Source organism: Rhinoderma darwinii, chromosome 6 (assembly GCF_050947455.1).
Source record: "Rhinoderma darwinii isolate aRhiDar2 chromosome 6, aRhiDar2.hap1, whole genome shotgun sequence".
NCBI lineage: Eukaryota > Metazoa > Chordata > Amphibia > Anura > Rhinodermatidae > Rhinoderma > Rhinoderma darwinii.
The window spans coordinates 35,851,818-35,871,785 of record NC_134692.1 but is presented as its reverse complement, the minus strand read 5'-3'; the positions used below and the strand labels follow the sequence as shown (position 1 = coordinate 35,871,785).

Sequence of the window (19,968 nt, the reverse complement as noted above, 5' to 3'; positions counted from 1 at the left end):
TCACCATGCTGTAAAAGAGAATGTGATTTATCAGACCAGTCCACCTACTTCCATTGCTCCTTGGTTAGTTTCTGATACTCACAAGCCCATTGTAGGCACTTTTGTAGGTGGACAGGGTGCAGCATGGTGATGACCGATATGCGGCTACGCAGTCCCAAACGCAGGAAAGTTGCAATGCTCTGCATGTTCTGACATCTTTCTATCATAGCCATCAGTAACTTTTTCAGCAATTTGTGCTAATGTAACTCTTCTGTGGGATCAGGCCAGATGGTCTACCCTTTGCTCCCTAAGCGCATCAATGAGCTTTGGTTGTGCATGACCCTGTCACCAATCCCCCGATGTCCTTCTCTGGACCACTTTTGGTAGGTGCTAGCTACTGCATAACACAAGACCAGCTGTTTTTGGAGATGTTCTTACCCTATTGTCTAGCCATCAAAATTTGGCTCTTGTCAAAGTCATTTAAACTCATCCTTACGCTTGCCCATTTTTCCTGCCGCTAATACATCAACTTTAAGAACTGACTATTCACTTTATGCCTAATATATCCCATCCCTCATCAGGTGCCATTGTAACGAGATAATCATTGTTATTCACTTCACTTTTTACTGGTTTTAATGTCATGGAAGGTGATAAAGTGTACCCCTACTCCTTCCTGTGTTCTGTCTGTGAACACCATATACTGTGTGTGTATATATATATATATATATATATATATACATATAGAAATATATAGAGAGACAGAGACTGTATATGGTGTTCACAGATAGAACACAGGAAGAAATAGGGGTACACTTTAGTCAATACAGTACATCCTATATTATACATGCATATATGCATAGCCACTTTGCCTCACTTGTCTTGCAGCTTTCCTTTCTCTTTTTATTTTTTACCATATTTGCTTTGAAAAATTTTCCTGTCGTCTATATGTTAAAAGGATCTTGAAAAGCTGCATAAAAATGACACATGACAATAAAGTTTCTTAAAAACTTTACTGTGGAATAAATGTTTCTAAAAAGAAATATTCTTTGTGATCACTATAGCTAACAGTACAATATATCTATTGCAATCCGCCTAAAGTAATTGTCTATGTCTAGCCATAATTTACCTGATGTGCTTGACTGGGAAGCTTAGGTGTTAGTGAAACACTATGTCGGTGCCATTTGCCAGACAAAAGAATATTCTTTATTATTAATGGCTTGAGCAGCCTCTGTGTAATCAAAGGGCACTGATGCAGTGATATACGTCCACTGACAAAAGAGCAGCTCTACAACTCCCTGCAAAGCAGTGGAGCAGCTGACAGCCAGTAACTCCTAATGCTTTGTATCTGCAAGATGAATATGTTAAGATAGAGGTGTACAGTGCGAGGGCTTGGGCATTGATGGTACATACTATAGACACAATATTTCTACTATAACTGTGTAGCAATTCACTTAGGGTCCCTTGACATGGGCAAAAATTCTGCTTGTTAAACGAGCGCTGATCAAGAATGCAGCATGTGGATCGCCGCTCATTTAGTCCATTCAAACGGAGCAATCATCGATAGTATGGGGACAAATGATTGTTAATATGATCGTTCGTCCTCATACATTTTGCATCTTGTAGGCAACACAACCCCTGCTTACACAGGGAGATGTGCTACCGACTAGCGACCATTTTTCTGTCTGCTTAAAAGATTAGATCAGCCGATGACAAGCGCTTTCTCATTTGTCGACCGATCACTGCCCTGTTTACAGAGGGCAATGATAGGGAACGAGCTTTCATACAAGCGCTCGTTCAGCCGTTCATTGGCCATTTCTTTAGTCAGCGTTTAGTTCATCTATCTGTCTGCCTGTCTGCCTATCTATCTATCTATCTATCTATCTATCTATCTATCTATCTATCTATCTGTCAATCTAATATTTCTCTCTCACTCTCCCTCTCTCTTTACCTCTCTCTTTACATCTAACTTTCTCTATTAAAGAGACTCTGTCACCACATTATAAGTGCCCTATCTCCTACATAAGGAGATCGGCGCTATAATGTAGATGACAGCAGTGCTTTTTATTTAAAAAAAACTATCTATTTTTACCACTTTATTAGCGATTTTAGATTTATGCTAATGAGTTGCTTAATGCCCAAGTAGGCGTGTTTTTACTTTAGACCAAGTGGGCGTTGTACAGGGGAGTGTATGACGCTGACCAATCAGCCTCATACACTTCTCCATTCATTTACTCAGCGCATAGGGATCCTGCTAGATCCTTATGTGCTGTCTTATACTAACACATTAACAATACTGAAGTGTTTAGACAGTGAATAGACATCCACGGGATGTCTATTCACAATCCCTGCATTTCGTTACAGTTTCTATGGTAGTTACAGCAGAGGAAGCGTGATCTCGTTGTAACCTGTCATTTACCGCGTAATCTCGCGAGATCACGCTTCCTCTGCTGTAACTACCACAGAGTAACGAAGTGCAGGGATTGTGAATAGACATCCCGTGGAATGTCTATTCACTGTCTAAACACTTCAGTATTGTTAATGTGTTAGTATAAGACAGCACATAAGGATCTAGCAGGATCCCTATGCGCTGAGTAAATGAATGGAGAGGAGTGCATGATGTTGATTGGTCAGCGTCATACACTCCCCTGTACAACGCCCACTTGGTTTAAAGTAAAAATACGCCCACTTGGGCATTAAGCAGCTCATTAGCATAAATCTAAAATCGCTAATAAAGTGGTAAAAATAGATTGTTTTTTTAAATAAAAAGCACTGCTGTCACCTACATTATAGCGCCAATCTCCTTATGTAGGAGATAGGACACTTATAATGTGGTGACAGAGCCTCTTTAACCTTTATTGACACATCCACATACTGCTTTGACATGTTAACACTTTAAAGGGGTTGTCCCGTAATTCAAGATTTCATCTCTCTAACAGATTTCACAAAACAAGATAATTTCTCAATTGGAAACAAGATAATTCTCAATTGGAATAGTTTAAAAAAAAAAAATGTTACGAGTTATGGCGCCCCTTGCTGTTCATTTCATTCCCTCTCAGTAAGTCCACCTAATGTGGCCAGTACCGGTGGACAGATGCTCAATAGCTCAGTCCCACTACCCTGATCCTCTTGTACACATGCGGCAGAGTTATTCCTGCCGTAGTACAGACCAGCCAAAAAGAATCAGCGCACTAGAAGCAGCCTCTACACCAGAAAATTTTCCATAACATGTCCCCTAACACCCTATAAAACCTTAAAATGCATGTCAATCCTTTCATACCACTCAGTTTTTAAAAAAAATGTAAATAGGTCTAAAATTATGCATCAATTAATATTTTAGCATATTTTTATAGTGGTTAGAGATGCATTTTTCTTTTACAGAGCTCCAAATCCATGTATAGACATACGGATATAAGAAATTGACATACCGATTATAAATAGATTTTATCTGCCAGTAAACTGCATACTGCTTTAGTATTGAGTGAAATGTATAACTGTTAGCTCCTAAGCTCCCTCTAGTGTTTTCTATAGGCAGCCTGAATGTTATAATTTAACCCTATGTCTATACCTACTTGGAGCTCTGTATCAGTAGCTCTGACTGATATAACAATATATATGTTAGGGATCTGCCAGGTACTTCATCTAGCTACACTCCTGGGATTAATCAATCCACACCTGAGGCCAGACCTGTTCGACTGACACCTTCTCCCACCAACCAGGGTGGCAGGCTCAGGAGTGGGAGAGCCTATCGCGGCCTGGTCTCTCGGAGTTAGCTCCGCCCCCTGCCCTTTATTACCTGCCCTGTGCTCTCCCTCAGTGCTTGTAATTCTTTTGGATTCCTGGCCCCACTGCTGCTTGCTCCAGCCTGCTTCTGCCGTGCTTCTGCCTTGCTGCAGTTCTGCTTGACCTGCTTTGCTTGCCCTGGCTTGCTTCTGTCTCCGTGTCCGCTCGGGTGTACTCACTTCGTCCTGGTCCTGACTGTTCGTTCGCCGCCCCGTTTCCTCGTGGCGTTCCGTGGCTACTGCCCCTTCCCTTGCGTGTTCCCTGTTTGTCTTCCTGTGCACTTAGCCAGCGTAGGGACCGCCGCCCAGTTGTACCTCGTCGCCTAGGGCGGGTCGTTGCAAGTAGGCAGGGACAGGGCGGTGGGTAGATTAGGGCTCACTTTCCCTTCACCTCCTTCCTGCCATTACATAATTACAAGCCCACCTCACCTCTAGAACCCGACCTCAAGTTACCTGACCGGTTTTCAGGGGACCGTAAGACGTTTCTCTCCTTCCGGGAGAGTTGCAGACTGTACTTCCGCCTAAAGCCCCACTCCTCAGGTTCCGAGAACCAGCGGGTGGGTATCATCATATCCCGACTCCAGGAAGGGCCCCAAGAGTGGGCCTTCTCCTTGGCTCCTGACGCCCCTGAACTTTCCTCTGTTGATCGTTTTTTCTCTGCCCTCGGACTCATTTACGACGAGACTGACAGGACTGCTTTAGCCGAGAGTCAGCTGGTGACCTTACGTCAGGGTAGGAGACCGGTTGAGGAATACTGTTCTGATTTTAGGAAGTGGTGCGTAGCTTCTCAGTGGAACGATCCGGCCCTAAGGTGCCAGTTTAGGTTAGGATTATCTGACGCCCTGAAGGATCTGCTGGTTAGCTACCCCTCGCCTGACTCCCTTGACCAGGTTATGGCCCTAGCAGTACGACTTGACCGACGTCTCAGGGAACGTCAGCTAGAACGCTTCAGTGTGCTCCCCTCTGACTTTTCTGCGATTCCCCCCGAGGTCCCGTCTCCTCGCCCCTCCACGGAGGACTCGGAGGTACCTATGCAACTCGGGGCCTCCATGTCCCCTCGACAACGTAGGGAGTTTCGCAGAATGAATGGTCTCTGCTTCTACTGTGGGGACGACAAGCATCTACTGAACACCTGTCCCAGGCGCAAGAATAAGAAGCCGGAAAACTTCCGCGCCTAAGTGATCATCGGGGAGGTCACTTGGGCGCACAGGTATTTCCCGTTAATGTGAAACGCAATAAAATTTTGCTTCCCTTTCAGGTCTCGTTTGCTGGCCGGTCTGCCACGGGCAGTGCTTTCGTGGATTCTGGCTCATCTGCTAATATCATGTCTGTGGAATTTGCTATGTCTCTAAAGATGCCTTGTATTGATTTACCTTATCCTATCCCTGTAGTAGGAATCGACTCAACACCCCTTGCTAATGGTTATTTTACTCAGCATACTCCTGTTTTTGAACTCCTGGTTGGCTCCATGCATTTGGAGCAGTGCTCTGTACTGGTGATGCAGGGATTATCGTCTGATCTGGTTTTAGGCCTTCCCTGGTTGCAGTTGCATAATCCCACATTTGATTGGAATACTGGGGATCTCACCAAATGGGGTAATGAATGTCTGATGTCATGTCTTTCTGTTAACTCTATTTCTCCCCGGGAGGAGGTAAACACACTTCCTGAGTTTGTTCAGGACTTCGCCGATGTGTTTTCTAAGGAGGCCTCCGAGGTGTTGCCCCCCCATAGAGATTACGATTGCGCTATCGATTTGGTGCCTGGTGCCAAGCTTCCTAAGGGTAGGATATTTAATCTTTCATGTCCTGAACGTGAAGCGATGAGGGTGTATATCCAAGAATGCCTGGCCAAGGGTTTCATTCGCCCCTCGACTTCTCCTGTAGGTGCTGGCTTCTTCTTCGTGGGGAAGAAGGATGGTGGTCTTAGGCCGTGCATTGATTATCGTAACCTGAATAAGGTCACCGTAAGGAACCAGTACCCACTTCCTTTGATTCCGGATCTTTTTAATCAGGTTCAGGGAGCCCAATGGTTTTCTAAGTTCGATCTACGGGGGGCATATAACCTTATCCGCATCAAAGAGGGGGATGAGTGGAAAACTGCGTTCAACACACCCGAGGGTCATTTCGAATACCTGGTCATGCCCTTTGGGTTGTGTAATGCCCCTGCTGTCTTCCAGAATTTTATTAATGAAATCCTGAGAGAGTACCTGGGTAATTTTCTTGTTGTGTACCTTGATGACATACTGGTGTTTTCCAAGGACTGGTCCTCCCACGTGGAGCATGTCAGGAAGGTGCTCCAGGTCCTTCGGGAGAATAATCTGTTTGCTAAGACTGAAAAATGTGTCTTTGGGGTACAGGAGATACCATTTTTAGGGCAAATCCTCACTCCTCATGAATTCCGCATGGACCCTGCCAAGGTTCAAGCTGTGGCGGAATGGGTCCAACCTGCCTCCCTTAAGGCGTTACAGTGTTTTTTAGGGTTCGCCAACTATTACAGGAGATTTATTGCCAACTTCTCGGTCGTCGCTAAGCCTCTTACGGACCTTACCCGCAAGGGTGCCGATGTCCTCCATTGGCCCCCTGAGGCCGTCCAGGCCTTTGAGACTCTCAAGAAGTGCTTTATCTCGGCCCCCGTGCTGATTCAGCCCAACCAAGAGGAGCCATTTATTGTGGAGGTTGACGCTTCCGAGGTGGGAGTGGGGGCCGTCCTGTCCCAGGGTACCAGCTCCCTCACCCATCTCCGCCCCTGTGCTTACTTCTCTAGGAAGTTTTCGCCCACGGAGAGTAACTATGATATTGGCAACCGCGAACTTCTAGCCATTAAATGGGCTTTTGAGGAGTGGCGGCACTTCCTGGAGGGGGCCAGACACCAGGTAACGGTCCTTACGGATCACAAGAATCTGGTTTTCCTAGAATCGGCCCGGAGGCTTAATCCTAGACAAGCTCGGTGGGCACTATTCTTTACCAGATTTAATTTCTTGGTTACCTATAGGGCTGGGTCCAAGAATATTAAGGCTGACGCTCTGTCACGTAGTTTCATGGCCAATCCTCCTTCCGAGAAGGATCCCGCTTGTATTTTACCCCCTGGTATAATCGTCTCTGCCACGGATTCTGATTTAGCTTCTGATATCGCGGCTGATCAGGGTGCAGCTCCCGGGAACGTCCCTGGGGACAAACTGTTTGTTCCCCTGCAATACCGGCTGAGGGTACTCAGGGAAAACCATGACTCCGCTCTATCCGGTCATCCTGGCATCTTGGGCACCAAACACCTCATTACCAGAAACTATTGGTGGCCTGGGTTGCCTAAAGATGTTAGGGCTTACGTCGCCGCTTGTGAGGTTTGCGCTAGGTCCAAAACCCCTAGGTCCCGACCTGCGGGCCTACTACGTTCCTTGCCCATTCCCCAGAGACCTTGGACCCATATCTCCATGGATTTTATCACCGATTTGCCTCCATCTCAGGGCAAGTCGGTGGTGTGGGTGGTAGTCGACCGCTTCAGCAAGATGTGCCACTTTGTGCCCCTTAAGAAGCTACCTAACGCCAAGACGTTAGCTTCTTTGTTTGTGAAACACATCCTGCGTCTCCATGGGGCCCCAGTCAATATCGTTTCTGACAGAGGGGTACAATTTGTTTCCTTATTTTGGAGAGCTTTTTGTAAAAAGTTGGAGATTGATCTGTCCTTCTCCTCCGCCTTCCATCCCGAAACCAATGGCCAAACGGAAAGGACCAACCAATCCCTGGAACAATATTTAAGGTGTTTCATCTCTGACTGTCAATTCGATTGGGTCTCATTCCTTCCCCTTGCTGAATTTTCCCTGAATAACCGGGTCAGTAACTCGTCAGGGGTCTCCCCGTTTTTCTGTAATTTCGGGTTTAACCCTAGGTTCTCCTCCGTCTCCCCTGGTTGTTCCAATAATCCTGAGGTAGAGGAGGTTCATCGGGAACTGTGCACTGTCTGGGCCCAGGTTCAGAAGAACCTAGAGGCGTCCCAGAGCGCACAAAAGATTCAGGCGGATAGTAGACGTTCTGCTAACCCCCGGTTTGTCGTCGGGGATTTGGTCTGGTTGTCGTCCAGGAACTTGCGCCTTAAGGTCCCGTCCAGGAAGTTTGCTCCCCGATTTATTGGACCTTATAAGATCATTGAAGTCCTCAACCCTGTATCCTTCCGTCTGGAGCTCCCCCCATCCTTTCGCATACATGACGTCTTCCATGCCTCCCTCCTTAAACGCTGCTCCCCGTCCTGGTCCCCCTCGAGGATACCTCCTGTTCCCGTTCTCACCCCTGAGGGGGTGGAATTCGAGGTGGCCAAGATTATGGACAGTAGGATGGTCCAGGGCTCCCTCCAGTACCTGGTCCATTGGAGAGGATACGGGCCGGAGGAGAGGACTTGGGTACCTGCCCGTGATGTTCACGCTGGGGTATTGATCAGGAGGTTCCACCTCCTCTTCCCCACTAAACCGGGTCCCCTTAGTAAGGGTCCGGTGGCCCCTCATAAAAGGGGGAGTACTGTTAGGGATCTGCCAGGTACTTCATCTAGCTACACTCCTGGGATTAATCAATCCACACCTGAGGCCAGACCTGTTCGACTGACACCTTCTCCCACCAACCAGGGTGGCAGGCTCAGGAGTGGGAGAGCCTATCGCGGCCTGGTCTCTCGGAGTTAGCTCCGCCCCCTGCCCTTTATTACCTGCCCTGTGCTCTCCCTCAGTGCTTGTAATTCTTTTGGATTCCTGGCCCCACTGCTGCTTGCTCCAGCCTGCTTCTGCCGTGCTTCTGCCTTGCTGCAGTTCTGCTTGACCTGCTTTGCTTGCCCTGGCTTGCTTCTGTCTCCGTGTCCGCTCGGGTGTACTCACTTCGTCCTGGTCCTGACTGTTCGTTCGCCGCCCCGTTTCCTCGTGGCGTTCCGTGGCTACTGCCCCTTCCCTTGCGTGTTCCCTGTTTGTCTTCCTGTGCACTTAGCCAGCGTAGGGACCGCCGCCCAGTTGTACCTCGTCGCCTAGGGCGGGTCGTTGCAAGTAGGCAGGGACAGGGCGGTGGGTAGATTAGGGCTCACTTTCCCTTCACCTCCTTCCTGCCATTACAATATATATATATATATATATATATATATATATATATATATATGTATATATACATATACAGTGGATATAAAAAGTCTACACACCCCTGTTAAAATGCCAGGTTTTTGTCATGTCAAAAAATCAGTACAAGATGAATCATTTCAGAACTTTTTCCACCTTTAATGTGACCCACAATCTGCATAATTCCATTGAAAAACAAACTGAAATAATTTAGAGGGTAAAAATAACAAAACATCAATAATGTGGTTACATAAGTGTAAACACCCTCTTATAATTGGGGATGTGGTTGTGTTCAGAATTAGCCAATTACATTTAAACTCATGTTAAATAGTAACTAGTACTCAGCTGCCATTATTTAAAGTGATTCTGAGTAACCCCCATATAAAGTTCAGCTGTTCTATTAGGATTTTCCTGACATTTTCTTTGTTGCATGTGACAGCAAAAGCCATGGACAGAAAAGAGCCTACAACACATCAAAGGGATCTGATTGTTGAAAGGCATCAGTCAGGGGAAGTGTATCAAAGAATTTCCAAGGCATTAGATATATCATGGAACACAGTGAAGATGGTCATTAAGAAATGGATTACATTTGGCAAAACAGTGACATTACCAAAAACTGGACGTCCCTCAAAAGTTGATGAAAAGACAGGACGAAAATTGGTCCGGGAGGCTACCAAGAGGTCTACAGCAACATTAAATGAGCTGCTGGACTTTCTGGCAGGTACTGGTTGTGTAGTGCATATGACAACAATCTCCTGTATTCTTCATATGTCTGGGCTGTGGGGTAGGGTGGCAAGATGGAAGCCTTTTCTAACAAAGAAAAACATCTAAACCCGGCTGTGTTTTGCAAAGACCTACATCAAGTCTTCCAAAAGCATGTGGGAAAACGTGTTATGGTCTGAAGAGACCAAGGTTTAACTTTTTAGCCATAATTCCAAAAGGTATGTTTGGTACAAAGCCAACACTGCACATCAGCAAAAGAATACCATACCCACAGTGAAGCATGGGGTGGCAGCATTATGGAGCATGGTGGAGGCAGCATTATGCTTTGGGGCTGTTTTTCTGCAGCTGGGACTGGGGCTTTAGTCAAGGTGGAGGGATTTACGAACAGTTCCAAATATTAGTCAATATTGGCACAAAACCTGCAGGCCTCTGCTAAAAAGCTGAAGATGAAGAGGAATTTCACCCTTCAGCATGACAATGACCCAAAGCATACCTCCAAATCATCAAAAGAATGGCTTCACCAGAAGAAGATCAAAGTTTTGGAATTGCCCAGCCAGAGCCCAGACCGCAATCCCATTGAAAGTCTGTGGGGTGACCTGAAGAGGGCTGTACCTAGGAGATGCCCTCGGAATCTGACAGATTTGGAGCGCTTTTGCAAGGAACAGTGGGCAACAATTGCCATGTCAAGATGTGCCATGCTGATAGACTTCTACCCAAAAAGACTGAATGCTGTCATAAAGTCAAAGAGTTACTCAACAAAGTATTAGTTTAAGGGTGTGCATATTTATGCAACCACATTATTTTTCTTCTTTATTTAAATTTTTCCACGCCAAAAGATTTCAGTTTGTTTTTCAATACAATTGTACAGATTATAGGTGACATTAAAAGGTGGGAAATGTTCTGAAATTATTAATCTTGGACTGATTTTGGAACATAACAAAAACCTGTCATTTTAAAAGGGGTGTGTAGACTTTTTATATCCACTGTATGTACTGGACTACATGTGAATGATCTCTGCTGATAGAATATCTTAATAGAGAATAAATCTTGAAGTTAATGCAGCTAGGAAAACTATTTATACTGATGTATTCAGTACAGTCATGTTATTAAATTGTTGTTTCTCGTATGGGTTATATATAAATATGAAAAAATAAACATATGATATTGTCGTTTATATATACCTTTTCATAATTATAATTTTCTATCTATTTTCGAGTTGATTCGTCATAACGTTGTTGACTATATGATTGTGTGACAACCGACAACGATATGAATGCCCATTCTAATTAACGAATATTGAATCATATTTTATATAGTGCAGAGTTCTTCATTGATATATATATTGGAGTGGGGCCTTACTCTAGCACCCATAAACCATTTACAGAGTCCTGTTGATCTTATTACTAATATAACAGTATATTAGGAAATTAAACAGCCCAGAATATTAGAACTTAAAATAATATGGTGTCAAAAGGTAAAGATTCAACAGAGGATTTACCCAAAAAAATAATAAAATAAATATTTATGAGAAAATACTTTGTGCCTTTTTGAGCTCAGCAACTCCTTGAAGGCAATGACCCTTTAATACAAGTTATATCATTTAGCGGCGGTCTTGGAGGTTACAAACAGCTTTCTAGCAGCAAGTCAACAATTAATTGGATTGGTTAAATGCAAAGAAGATAAATGTAAGGAAATTATTATTGGTTACTTGAGGTTACTGTAATGTAAAATTTGTGCCGATGTTAGAAGATAAGCCAAGGGATTGACCTTAGTGTTATAATACATCAATGTATCCCTCTAAACTCAATGACTTTTTAATATTTCTGCAAAATAGTCAATGTCCCTGCACACTTAAAGAAACACTCCAGGCAAAAGTTTCTGAAATCAGTATTATTGTAATCAATTGGTCACATTGAGGATACTTGTTGTAGTATATGTTCACCTTTAGTGAGTCAAAGTGGATATAAACTTGCATATTAGGGAACTGCATATATAATGCTGCTAGCAGGATCACTCTTATAAATGAGAACATTCCCAAATAGAATTGCCCTGTGAGAATGTCAGCAACAAAAATAACATAATTTATGGCATCCTGCTTAAAACACAGCAGATATACACTGTCATAAAACACCCTAAGTCCCATTTCAGTGGCCTGAGGATGAAATGCAAAGGCGGAGCTCAATTACCCTCTGCTCCCCTGATTTATTTTTGGATTACTCCTGTTCTTCTGATAATGGAAATATATTCATGTATCACCATATACACATGTTCCCAATATCCACTAGTTACATTTTTTTAACTTAGTTAAAGAGGCTCTGTCACCACATTATAAGTGCCCTATCTCCTACATAAGGAGATCGGCGCTATAATGTAGGTGACAGTGATGCTTTTTACTTAGAAAAACAATCTTTTTTTACCACGTTAGGAGCGATTTTAGCTTTATGCTAATTAGTTTCTTAATGCCCAAGTGGGCGTATTTTTACTTTAGACCAAGTGGGCGTTGTACAGTGGAGTGTATGACGCTGACCAATCAGCGTCATGCACTTCTCTCCATTCATTTAGTCAGCGCATAGTGACACTTCGTTATTCACTATGTGCTGTCTTATACTGACACATTAACGTTACTGAAGTGTTTAGACAGTGAATTGACATTCCTTCCAGCCAGGACTCAATGTCTATTCACATTCCCTGCACTTCGTTAACGTTTGTTTGGTACTTACAGCAGAGCAAAGCGTAATCTCGCTGTAACCTGTCATTTGCAGCGAGATCTCGCGAGATTACGCTTGCTCTGCTGTAAGTACCACAGAAACGTTAACGAAGTGCAGGGATTGTGAATAGACATCCCGTTCTGGCTGGAAGGAATGTCTATTCACTGTTTAAAAACTCCAGTAACGTTAATATGTCAGTATAAGACAGCACATCGTGAACAACGCAGTGTCACTATGCGCTGACTAAATTAATGGAGAGAAGTGCATGACGCTGATTGGTCAGCGTCATACTCTCCTCTGTACAACGCCCACTTGGTCTAAAGTAAAAACATGCCCACTTGGGCATTAATAAACTAATTAGCATAAAGCTAAAATCGCTCCCAACGTGGTAAAAATAGATTGTTTTTCGAAATAAAAAGCACTGCTGTCATCTACATGACATTTATAACTTATAATGTGGTGACAGAGCCTCTTTAAAGAGTAACTGTTGTTTAAATTTTTTCCCCATAAATCCATATTAAAGTGGTGATTAAAAAACTTTATAATAAATCTGATTACAGAAAAATACCTCTCTCTAATCTTATACAACTCCTCTCCTCCTCCTCCCCCTCCTAACTCTTCACCCACTTTCAATTCACTGTTAAAATCCACATTCATTGAGGCAGAGATGAAGACGGATTACCAGTTCACTGAGAAATCAGATTAAATCTGCTGGTCATAGAAGTCTATGGAGAGAGGAGGCGATGGATGGAGCAACTGCAGAGAGAGAGCGAGAGACACAGGCACACAGACACACTGCTACTGCTTCTAGTAAGTGTTTTACTGTCTCACCCTAGAACTGGATTCACAGTTATACTGCTCAGTAAAACTGTATAGTGTCCTCCATGCTGCTACTGTGTATGAGAGAATGACGGGGGAGCAGGATCTCCTCTTTTCTTTGTGCAATATGCACAGGAGACATCATAGCAGCTAGTCTTCCCCTACTCTGGGGCTGAATTCAGGGAAAACTGACAATTAGAAATAGAACCTGCAGAGGGGATAACCGGGGATAAAAACAGAATATAAGTCATAATATAGCCGGAAATAGTATTATTCCTCACGTACACATATATGACAGCTTATTCTGAAATGTCACTGAAATTACAAGGTCCAATTTTAGAGCAATTTAGTTGAAGAAATGTACATTTTATATTGTTTCACCCTGAATATAGTGTAATACTGATATTTTAACACGTCTTTTAAATGTACAGGTTTATTGATTTTAATGCTGCTTATATCCATACTTTTTTGGAAGGGAATTAAAGAGAGAATTCCAACATTCACTCATTTTTAGGACTATGAGTTCGATAATTTACAATAATATGCATAGGAAAAATGACAAGAACATGGTTATCTGCCTTTATATCATAGCAGCAGATACTCTTCTCAGATATCGGTGACAGGCGTGCTCCTGTTTGGAATATAATGGGCACATTTTCACTTGAAAGAATTGCAGTAAAGTAAATTGCTGTTGTGGCTTGGTTTATGGTTAATATTTACTAAGGAACATTTGTATGTATACATTAACCTCCATGTGCAATGTAACTTCTTAATACATTTCACTGCCATCATATGGCCATATTTTCTGTCCATGTTTTATCTGTATATTTCTTGCCAGTGGATCACATAAGGGCAAAGAAATGTAAAGTTTTCCTGATTTCTTCTTTAGAACTCGGTACTATTTATATTTAAGGGGTTACCTCACCAGGACAACCTGTTTCCATATGGCCTAGTGAGCGGGGAGGGCTGTCACTTAAAAAGAGTGGCTGCCGCTCTGGTGCATCCAGCCCACCAACGTATTATATAGTACTATATAGTATTATATAGTATTATATAGTTAGCCATTCATGCTATGGCCAACCATGGCTTCGCAGGAGTTTCTGAAGCCTGAACTGCAGTAAACAGTTGCTTGCCGGACTGTCTTCTATTTAGAAAAGGGTTTGTCTTAATGAAACAACTCCTTTATTGAAATAACTAAAATAATTGCATAACTTTAGAGGAACGCTGGCTTTGTTCCCCATAATATGCTTGAATAAAAACAAAAATAACTCACAGTATCATCACAAAACCTATATCACCTAAGTGCTTAACCTGTACCATTCGTGTATACGTAACTGTATACCAGCAGGTGCCCAACTTAACTGGGCCACAATGCAAAATATGTAAGATGCCGCCCTGCTACCATGTGCCATTTTTAACATTGGGCACTCTCAAGCACCAAGGCCCAGGGTGCGGCATTTCAAATTATCCTAGAAATTTGCTTATGATGCCTTATGTAATATACCCGAGTATGTGCATTTAGCAGGTGTTAGGGCCTCGCTTTTACAACTAAATGCAACCCACCCGCCGTGTCGCAGCGAAGCAGTAAAGTGTATTCACAAATGCATAGCTGTGTCATCCCTCGCCATAATTACTAAGCATTGCTTCTGCCTTTACAGTCTAATACTTTTACCATTATAATAAAGAGAGAATGTATATAATATTACAAATATTAAAACAATCCAAGATCATAAATAGGCCAGCCCAACTTAGAACAAATTTCCTCATATTAATATAGCAGACAATTCTTTGAGCTGTCACAATGCATCTCCCTAAAGAAACCTCACATAGTGCGGCCCCTTCTCATAGGGCTCCCCTCATTAGCATATAGCCTAGATATAAAACTAACACAGAAAGCAATTTCTTATCACTGAGAGTGATATATCACAATGTGTCCCCTCTCGTCAGGCATACACCCCCACCCCAAGCACTGCAGGCCTTGAATATATTCTCATGTAAGCTCAGGTATATTTATAAACTCCACAGCCGGGCCATACATCACAATTATTCTTCTGTATATGTCTGTACATATTAACATATGTGTAATGGGTATATGATATGTGGAATCATCTGGCAATCTATAAATAAATTGGTCAATAACAGAAGAGTCTTTTTTATGTACTATGACATACATTTGTTATGTGGATTCTAGAAAACCCTGATTTACTGAGGTCTAGGTTTTAGCAAAATGTCTGCCGCCTTCTGGTTCACTTCAAATTAGGTTTCAACCTCTATTAGTAATACTAAAATGAATCATATCTAGAAAGTAAAGATGATGAAAGAAGATGAAGAATAGACCTGACTTATCTTAGGCCTCATGCACACGACCGAAAGAGCTTTGACTGTCCGCAAATACGGATCCGACCGCTACGGATTCACATCCGTAGCCATCCGCAATTGCGGAAGCACCCATAGACTTCTATGGGCGAGTCTGTGACGCAATTGCGGACAAGAATAGGACATGTTCTAATATTTTCGGATCATTTCTACGGCCCGGACATCCGTAAATACACGGAAAGGTGTCCGTGGCCAATAGAAATTAATAGGTCCGCAGTTTCAACCGAAATTACAAATTCCGTAATTACGGGTGAAAATTACGGTTGTGTGCATGGGGCCTTACAGATTTACAACAATTATCATTTATTGCATAATGTAAAAAATGCACAATATAAATATTAAAAAAAATCCTGTTCTAAAGTCCACATTTAAGCACAATTCCTGTCTCCTTTTAATAGTTATTATTATTACTATTAGGCACACAGGCGTATTACGGCTTTATACAACCTGTGAGTATCAGGGATCCATAATACGGCAGCCATAGCACTCTAGTGGGCCACCATACAAAAGGAATCCGATGGAATTTTTTTTTTTTAGTGAGCTCCATTCAATGCTTTATTATGCTGGTATCCCCTCCTAAAAGCATGGTTTCTAGAGGAGAAAATATATCTATAATACAGTATAACATATTGTGACACACAGAGTGCCTATAGTTCCACAGTAGGGAGCTGTAGGGACTCCATGCGCCCCCTATAGGCTTTGTACCCACAGCTCGGATGTGTAAAGTCGTATTATTATATTTAATAGGTCAATAGTTAGAATAGTAGAGGAAGCTCTAACTTATTTTACAACATTTAAACACCATTTTTTAAAATTATTTTTTTCATTTACCTGTAATATTACGCAGGGAAATTACCGCTTATCATTACAATTATAAAAGGGGGGAAAAACGAAATTATCAACCATATTTATCATGATTTATAGCTGTAGACCAATTGTAAATGCAGCATATATAGGTGACAGGTGCAAAGAATATTTGTTTGCTAACCACTAGGCCGCATTGAAATAAAATAACATATTCTTTGAATGTGTTTGGATTGGAGTCTCCCCATTTACTTAGCTTAGGGTAACAATGGGGCACGCCAGACCTGTCATCTACTTATATGTAGAAATAGCAAAGCCTTTCAGCAAATCAATAGGCCAGACATGTTCACACACATGCTGGAAGTGCGGAAGTCAGCGGAGCTTGGTGTCCTCTTCATGAACTTTGTAAAGGATGGAAAGATCACCAGCGGTGTCAAAGGTTAGAATTTATGCCAGCACGTGGTAACAAACAGAAATCTAATTTAGCCATGGAGTGAAAGACGAGGACCTTCCTGTAATTAATTCCTATCCTGCCAGAAGGGCTAGGGACACACAGTGTAATGTGTTGCTGGCCACTTTGTCGGCCTTGGAGTTAAATTAATGAAATGTGGTAAGAGGGTTCTACTATTATTATTAGATGAAATGTACCTAAGCCGCATCTGCTACTTTATATGGCTCCTAGATACTTACTTGTCTAATATTCTACATTATTATTATACACTGCATACAAAGTAACATAATAAACTGGGCACATTTATAAAAAAAAAATGCAACATGAGAAGAATAAATCTATAAACTGGAAGTTGTCATTAAAGTTTATGGCACATGACGCAGAGATTGTCACTCACAAGAAAAGAAAACTCAAGTGCAATAATGATGAATCCACTGCTATATAAAATAGGCAGAAGTCAGCATCTACTGGAGATCCGCTATCATTTATATGACCTTGGGTGAATGTGAAAAGTGAACTTGCCAGTGACAGTGAGTCAGCAGGAGTAGCAGTGCAGCAGTGACTTGGCCTGCACGGGTTACAGATTTATCAAGTGGGAAGAAAATCTCTGATAAGAAAAGCCTGTGCAAATTTATATATATATAAGGATGGATAGATAGATGGATAGATAGATAGGGAAATAGACGATAGATAGATAGATAGATGATAGATAGATAGATAGATAGATAGATAGATAGATAGATAGATAGATATAGATAGATAGATAGATAGATAGATAGATAGATAGATAGATAGATAGATAGATAGATAGATAGATAGATAGATAGATGATAGATAGATAGATAGACGGACGGACACAGTGAAGGAGATAAGTATTTGATCCCTTGCTGATTTTGTAAGTTTGCCCACTGTGAAAGACATGAGCAGTCTAGAATTTTTAGGCTAGGTTAATTTTACCAGTGAGAGATAGATTATATTTAAAAAAAAAAGGAAAATCACATTGTCAAAATTATATATATTTATTTGCATTGTGCACAGAGAAATAAGTATTTGATCCCTTTGGCAAACAAGACTTAATACTTGGTGGCAAAACCCTTGTTGGCAAGCACATCAGTCAGACGTTTTTTGTAGTTGATGATGAGGTTTGCACACATGTTAGATGGAATTTTGGCCCACTCCTCTTTGCAGATCATCTGTAAATCATTACGATTTTGAGGCTGTCGCTTGGCAACTTGGATCTTCAGCTCTCTCCATAAGTTTTCGATGGGATTAAGGTCTGGAGACTGGCTAGGCCACTCCATGACCTTAATGTGCTTCTTTTGAGCCACTCCTTTGTTGCCTTGGCTGTATGTTTCGGGTCATTGTCGTGCTGGAAGACCCAGCCACGAGCCATTTTTAATGTCCTGGTGGAGGGAAGGAGTTTGTCACTCAGGATTTGACGGTACATGGCTCCATCCATTCTCCCATTGATGCGGTGAAGTAGTCCTGTGCCCTTAGCAGAGAAACACCCCCAAAACATAATGTTTCCACCTCCATGCTTGACAGTGGGGACGGTGTTCTTTGGGTCATAGGCAGCATTTCTCTTCCTCCAAACACGGCGAGTTGAGTTAATACCAAAGAGCTCAATTTTAGTCTCATCTGACCACAGCACCTTCTCCCAATCACTCTCAGAATCATCCAGATGTTCTGTAATGACCGGGGGGTAGGGAAACGGACGAGTGAGCCCTAATCTACCCGCCACTCTGTCCCTGCCTACTTGCAACGACCCGCCCTAGGCGACGGGGTACAACTGGGCGGCGGTCCCTGCACTCAGTAAGTGCACGACAAACACGACAAACATACAAGGGAATACAAGCAAGGGAAAGGGGCAGTTGCCCACGGCAACACCGTGAGCAACCAGAGTGGTGAACGAGCCGAATCAAGCCAGGAGTGTGCGAGGTACCAAACGAAGAGCAGAAGAGTAGTCAGTAAGCCAGGGTCTGTATGGAGCAGGAACAAAATAGAAGGAGCTGTAGCTGGGCCAGGAAACCACACGAAAAAGAATAACAAGCAAGGAGGAACAGGAAATGCAGGTATAAATAGACAGAGGGCGGGAGCTAGCTGAGTCTGGCCAGGCTGCGATAGGCTCTCCCACTCCTAAGCCTGCCAGCCTGAGTGGTGGAAGCTGGAGTCAGTCTCAGGGATGTAGATTCAGGTGCTGACTGATTAATTAAGGGAGTTAACTCCGAAGCTGTGCCTGGCAGATCCTTTACAGTACCCCCCCTTTTATGAGGGGCCACCGGACCCTTTCTAAGTGGACCTGGCTTACTGGGGAAACGCAGGTGAAACCTCCTGACCAATACCCCAGCGTGAACATCCCGGGCGGGTACCCAAGTCCTCTCCTCGGGCCCGTAACCTCTCCAATGGACCAGGTACTGGAGGGAGCCTTGGACCATCTTGCTGTCCACAATCCTGGCCACCTCGAATTCCACCCCCTCAGGGGTGAGGACGGGAACAGGAGGTCTCCTCGAGGGAGCCAAGGACGGGGAGCAGCGTTTAAGGAGGGAGGCATGAAACACGTCGTGTATACGAAAAGACGGGGGTAACTCCAGCCGGAAGGAGACAGGATTGAGGACCTCAATGACCTTATATGGCCCAATAAAGCGGGGAGCAAACTTCTTGGACGGAACCTTGAGACGCAAGTTCCTAGACGACAACCACACCAGATCCCCGACCATAAACAGGGGGTTAGCAGAACGTTTTCTATCAGCCTGAGTTTTTTGTACGCTCTGGGACGCCTCTAGGTTCTTCTGAACCTGGGCCCAGACTGTGCACAGTTCCCGATGAACGACCTCTACCTCGGGATTGTTGGAACTACCAGGTGAAACGGAGGAGAACCGTGGATTAAACCCAAAATTACAGAAAAAGGGAGAGACCCCTGACGAGTTACTGACCCGGTTATTAAGGGAAAATTCGGCGAGGGGAATGAATGAGACCCAATCATATTGACAGTCAGAGACAAAACACCTTAAGTATTGTTCTAGAGATTGATTAGTCCTCTCCGTTTGACCATTGGTTTCAGGATGGAAGGCAGAGGAGAAGGACAGATCAATCCCCAACTTCATACAGAAGGCTCTCCAAAACAATTAAACAAATTGTACCCCTCTGTCCGAAACAATATTGACAGGGACCCCATGGAGACGCAGGATGTGTTTGACAAACAAGGTAGCCAACGTCTTGGCGTTGGGTAGTTTCTTGAGGGGCACAAAG

The 19,968-nt window shown here is 43.2% G+C and overlaps 1 long non-coding RNA gene across 1 annotated transcript in view; it reads left to right on the top strand.

Moving 5' to 3' along the window:
• LOC142656254 (uncharacterized) overlaps window positions 1–13,068 on the top strand; it is a 226,358-nt gene extending 213,290 nt beyond the window's left edge. The window contains exon 3 of the long non-coding RNA XR_012849635.1: window positions 12,935–13,068. This is a non-coding gene — a long non-coding RNA (uncharacterized LOC142656254). The remainder of the gene's footprint in view (window positions 1–12,934) is intronic.
• Window positions 13,069–19,968: the final 6,900 nt, after the last annotated feature.